This window comes from Scomber scombrus, chromosome 2, assembly GCF_963691925.1.
Source record: "Scomber scombrus chromosome 2, fScoSco1.1, whole genome shotgun sequence".
Taxonomy (NCBI): domain Eukaryota; kingdom Metazoa; phylum Chordata; class Actinopteri; order Scombriformes; family Scombridae; genus Scomber; species Scomber scombrus.
Genome location: NC_084971.1, coordinates 5601295 through 5607603, shown reverse-complemented (window position 1 = coordinate 5607603; position 6309 = coordinate 5601295). Strand labels below are relative to the sequence as shown.

At 42.0% G+C, this 6309-nt stretch overlaps 1 protein-coding gene across 3 annotated transcripts in view; it reads left to right on the top strand.

The window, feature by feature from the left end:
• Nucleotides 1–1757: 1757 nt before the first annotated feature.
• Nucleotides 1758–6309, top strand: part of rptor (regulatory associated protein of MTOR, complex 1) — a 172657-nt gene continuing 168105 nt past the window's right edge. For all 3 annotated transcript variants that reach the window (XM_062440710.1, XM_062440702.1, XM_062440694.1), the window contains exon 1: nucleotides 1758–4602. The gene's annotated coding sequence lies outside the window, so the exon portion shown is untranslated. The remainder of the gene's footprint in view (nucleotides 4603–6309) is intronic.

Genomic DNA, 6309 nt, shown 5'->3' with positions numbered 1-6309 from the left:
TCGCTTCCCCTGTATTGGCTTAGTGGGTAAGCCAGATCAACCTCAGCTGTCATAAAGAAAAGCTCAGTACCAGCTATCATCCGCAGCACACTCTGCAGCTACAGCCCTTCGGTCAGCTACAGCCATTCCCATCAGCCTTCATCCACAGCCTCGGGCGCCCAGCTTCAACCTGCAGCCTCCGAAAGCCATCTGCACCCTCGTCCTCAGCTCAAACCCCTGCCTGATGCTTCTGACAGCCGAGAAACTCATTTGATGTCGGTCTTGACATCAACCACTGGTGAATGTCATTTAAAGCTATCATTGTCTCGCAAATTTCACACGGGGGACTTAATGGATTTACAATTCATATTCTCAGTCAACCTTGAGTGTGAGTTATGAAGGCTGAGGCTTTCACTGGAGTGGCCTGTGCTCAGAGAGTAAATACTGATCATCATTATGCAACACGGTACAAAGCATTAATCACTGCAGCAGGGTTTTTATTGATGTACTGTAAACTTGGCTTGAAAACAGCAATGGGACGCATGATTAAAATGGAGGGAGTATGGCCTTTTTTCTTTGGTTGAAAACACACAAAAAAAAGCTCAGAATAACCTTTCTTGTTCCTTGAAAACGTCTCGGAAGAGTTTGATGAGAGTGTGTATATGGGGATTTTAGCTCGTCTAACTCGAACACATTGTAATTGTTGATGAACTTGATTTATGACTGTGGCGAGTGAGAAAGTTCCTGTTAAATCTATATCTTTATGAGACATGAAACACAAGAGAAGAGGATTAATGCTCCATTACTACAGATTGTGTGTCTCCAGTTTCCTTCTTGAGAAGAGACACTGTTCTATTGGCGTCCCATTGGAGAATCACGTGACACCCAAAGCTTTCCTCTTCTGAAACACTCCCTTCCTCAAATCCATCCATCAATCTCTTTTCTCTCTGGCCATATTTCCCCTCATCTTGTTGCAATCAATCCTTGGAAACAAGATGTTAGCCTTTTCTCCTCCCGCTGTCAGATCTGTTCCTGGTAACAGCTCCAGCTTCCAGGACCAAGCCTAGTTGATCATGTCACCATATTCTCAACATGTAAGACAGGCGTATGAGGAGAAAAAAGTAGACTAATCCTCTCTTTCTTGTCCTCCCTCTTATACCCATCATCCATCCCAGGGTCCTAACCTCTATCACACCTAGGAGATTGGATTGGTCCCCCCTCCCCCCCAACACTGCAGGTGGACACTGAGACTAGGAGGCGAGAGGAACAAATTCAGTCAGATGTACCTATGAGTTTCTTACACACCAGATTGTTCCGGTGCTGTTAGAGAGGCGAGCCAAGGGTCTGTAGCGGTGATTGCTACGCCGTTGAATGCATTGAGAGGGATGTTTTCATGCGACATCCATCTGGTGGAGCGTTTTCATGTTTTCTGATGAGCTGACATCCCAAAAGAAAGCTGCTAGTCATCTCAGCGCAGCATTGTCCTTTGTGCCCAAGACATACTGTGTTGTGCTTGATTAAAGTCATCAAGGCCTTTAAGCAAATGTCTTTGTTGGCCAAGAACAAACTGGTAAACATGTTGATTGTGCTGCCCCCAATTACAAGGCTCTCAGTAATGTCACGACCAACTGCCCGAGTGAGTGAGTACGCGTGAACTGGTGTTAGATTCAGACTTGCAGACAGATGGGACAGCTTTTTCCTCTCTCTGGGACTTTTCTTTCAAAAACAAACCTTTGGCTCCTGCTGTTTGAGAAATGAGTGTGAAGCTTGACAGTGAAGGATGTTGAAGACATAACACGTGTAAATTCACCTTGTTCACCCTGACTCATGCATGTGCTGAGACCAGCAAGGTTTCTACACAGCAAACATCACTGTGTTGTTGAAGAAAAACAAATAAAACATGTGAAACCATCACATTCAAAGTATCCTTCTTCCATTGACATTTTCGGTCTATAATCAATATTTTATACCAACAATGAAACACATGACTACTTGTGTGAGAAAGGGATCGCTTGTATTGATGAACCCCTCGAATTTCTACCAAATTCTGCAGTTCCCTTTAGCTCTGCGGAGCTTTTTAGCATCTTTCAGATCATTGTTTTGGTTTTTCGGCCTGCAGATTTATTGTATTGATGAATTCTCACAACTTTTTTTGTTACTGGATCAAAATTAAGCATCAAATCCATCCATCAGTGTTTTTTCTCTGTGGCTTTATTTCCCTCGCCTGAGAAATTAAGCATCCAATGGCAGACAGACAAAGTTAGCCACTAGCTTGTTAGCATAATGGATTTAGCAACTACGGTACCAGATATTTCCCTTAAAAGCTGGTGGACAGAAAAGAACACACAGTGAAAGGACATGAATATTTATTGAATCATTTTCATTAGGTGGCAAGAAACATAACTCACTTAATGCTGGTGTATTGTTGCTCTTTATTACTGTGTAAATAGGCAAATGTTTGCTCACAAGTTCACTGTTTCAACTTAAAATATGATAACAGATCAGTGTTCCTGCTGCCCCCAAGTAACCAAAAAATCAATTATTGAAGGTTTAAATAATACAAAATAAATGTTTACCCTCAGTGATTCACCATTCTGAAGGCACCTCTATGACTTAAATAGAGCACAGGCTACTTTTAAAAGACTCCCACATGCAGTGAAGGATTTTGGAACAGCTGCTCCCCTGTTAGTTTGTGATGGATGCAGTTATCAGATGAACTGGCTCAGGATTGAAAACATCACACAGAGGGAAGATGTCCTGAATGTCCTCACTTGGCCATGAAATCAGCCAAATACATACACAATGATACAGTATACTATACTTTTGATAGAAAGTTCTCTTTAAGAAGAGAGGTTGGAAATAAATAAAGGTATTTGCTTCATGTGTACTCTCTGGAGCCATTTTCAGAATAATCTTTACAGAAAAACATGTTTCATTTTAAAAGATTACCTCTGTTTTTCAATTAAATCGTTAGTTGACTTTTTGTTGTTGTAAACATGTCATGTATGTATGTGCTATGTATACACAAAGCAGGGTGATGTATGGCATGATGTATGGCAGTTCTTGAGCCCCTCCTACTCAACTTCTACATGCCTCCTATTGGTCAAATTGTCCAAGACTATACGATTGCTTATCATAGCTATGCAGTAGACACCCAGATTTATGTAGCACTCTCACCAAATCACTACAGTCCTGTATAGTCACTTTATTTGTGCTGTGAGGAATTAAACAACTGAATGCACTAAAATATCTTCCCATTAAACAAAGGCTGAATTAATTCATTTTTGGCAATAACGAAGGAAGGCTGGCACTTAGTACTCATTTCGATTCTGGAGCACCAAAAGTTAACACCCGGGTCAAGAATATTGGTGTAACCATTGATGAGGATTTAAATTTCAGTGGCGACATCAAAGCTTTAACAAAATCATCATTTTGGCATCTTAAAAAAACTTTGCTAAATCCAAGCAAGATGTAAGGTGGACTACTGCGATGCACTTCTTACTCATTATGAAGAGTCAGTAAATATTGGATATTAGTGGCCCACTAATGAATTGTATATTTATTGTTTATTGTGTATAGTATTTTATTATTATGTTTTTTAAAATCACTTTTAAAGAATACTGTTGTGTCAATTTTGAATTTTCACTAGGGGGATGAATGAAGTAACCTTACCTACCTACCCATTATGCAGTCAGCAGATATTTGTGGGTTTTAAATATATTATGCAGAGTTAGTCGATATTAATGTTTTTTGTGTAGGACTATTATGGAGTCAGTAAATATTAGTGGGTTTTTAGTATATATAATGGAGAGTTAGTAGATATGAATTGTTTTTTTAGATATATTGTGGAGAGTGAGTAGATATTAGTGGGTATTTATATATGTAGGCCTACATATAATGGAGAGTGAGTAGATATTAGTGGGTTTTTACATAGCTGTGTTATGCAGATACAGCATAGTGGGCTTTTAAATATAGGCCTATTATGCAGAGTCAGTATATTAGTGGGTTTTTACATATATTACGCTGACTTACTATCTGTATTTACATGTGGGTTTTTTGAGTTTGTGTGTGTGTGTGTGTGCATGTGTCGCAGGAACAACAGCAGTGACGTTTTCATGACAGCCTCGCGCAGCCTCGCCGCCGCTCCAACAGTGCATTCTGGGTCCAACCCAAGATGGCTGCGCCCTTGCAGAAGTGCTGAAGCAGTGCCTCTCCGGAGAAATTGTCGGGGATTATTTGAGACATTTCCGCGGTAACCGTCGCGAGAAACCGCCGAGCGGCGACGCCGGTTTGTAGTAGAACACCGTAGCACCGCAGTCATCGATAAGCACGGCCCGTGCCTCGTGTGGCTGTGGCAGACTGTCCGCGTGAAGATGGGCCTGGTCTCGAGCCGCTTCCCATAGCGTCGCGCGGCGCGGAGAGGAGCCGCACGTTCCCCTGCAAACACGCGCCTGTGCAGCTCGGGTTTGACGGCTTTGACATACTGTACCGCCTGTGGACGCTGCCCTACAACCTCTTGACCAGGATAGTCTGTGCCACCGTGTCTGTCATCGTCCGGAGAAGGAGAGCGTCCCCGGCCCGGGCTGACCCCGACACCGATACCGTCACCGCCAGAGCTCCGAGGTGTGCACCGCCACCAGCTACATGTTCTGTTCACCTGCACTGTGTGTGTGTTCACGTACCAGCCGAGGACAGCTTTTAACATAGTGCTACCCTCTCATGCAGGCTGACAGCTTTATTTGGCAACAGCTACTGGCTAGCAAAGAAACCCCAGCTGTGACACAACCAGCTCCTGTTAACTGGACTTAAAGGATATGTTCACAGTTTTGAAATTCGTCTCAGAAACAAAAGGCAGGTGTCTATATGAACAGTGAAAGAGGTTTTCCTCGCTGTAATCATTCCTCCTGTTCATACTTGTTGTTAAAACACTTCCTTCCAATGTGCAACAGTGCATTTAAAAGTGAATCTGAAGCATATAGACGGTTCAACAGCCTGAGTTAGTCATATCAAGTGGATATCTGACACATTTAGCATCAAATTCCCTCTTTGTGTTTCCCTGTTGAGCTGTGGTGGAAGTATAGTAACAAAAAAAAGGAATTTGGCACTAAAAAGACTGTAATGCTGAAACTTACCTACTTGGTTTGACTCATTTGGATGGCTGAAGCTTCATATTAGCTTCAGATCATAATACACTCATACATGCCATACACAGTCAAACAAATACAATAGAAGGACTGTAGATTTTGTCCTCCATCACTTACATTATAAGTGCATTATGAAGGGATCTTCTAATGGTCAGTATGAACAAGAGGAATGATTACAGCAAGAATAAACCTGTTGCAGTTGTTTTAAGGCACCTGAGGGATTATTGTTTGAAGAGACTAGATAAATTGTGATCCCATCCTTTAATATACGTTCACATAACACAATGACTGAGCTAGCATCTCATCTGTGCCTAGAGGTGTGTTTATGTGGGCACAGGAGCCCAAACATGACGACATCCAAGTGCAGGTCTGTCAAAGAGTGAGCAGCTGGTCTGTTAGCAGTTTAGTACTGCTGTTGTTTTTGTAAGAATCCACATGTGAGAGTGTGTTATGGTTTCAGTTGTTGTTGTGGTGGTTTTCATTCACAGCAGAGCATCAAATGTGACTCATAACCAACATCCCATCAACTAAAGGAACTTTTCTGGCTTAAGGTCGTGAATCAGAAAACACAAGCCATTGTGGTTTTAGGGATTGTCAAATATCGGTGTTGTGATATTTAAAAAAATATACAAATGTCAAATTTATTGAATTCCAAACCAACTTTCTCCCTCGTTTTTAAAGCCAGTTAGTGAGTCACTGGCACAGCTGCACTATACACCCCTTAGATGGAAGTTAGTCATGTTGTATCATTTGAAATTCTTTGATACAACACTTTTGATATCTCAGACCACCAAGACGCATCATAATCTGATCCCTCAAACCACTTGCCAAGGTGGTCTGAGACACATTTGACCACATATCTTTTGTAGAGTAAACACAAATGTGTCCTGGGGCGTTCCCTCCGAGGACATAACTGGTAAATGCGTCATCAGAGCAGGATGTTGTGGTTGTATCGGTGATGGCGCACCAACGCCAAATGACTTTGTTGTAGCAATCCGAGCAGTTGGTATAGTCAGTGCATGTTCCTGATTTGTTCTTGAAACATTTTTGTTTTCTCAGTCAGCCTGTGCAAAACAAACCTGGGATAATAAAATAGTAACTGTGTGTGAGGTCCTCTTGCGCTCTAGTGGAAGTGATGAAGGCAGTAAAGGAATCGGAGATGCATGATAGAAACTGGTGTGAATGG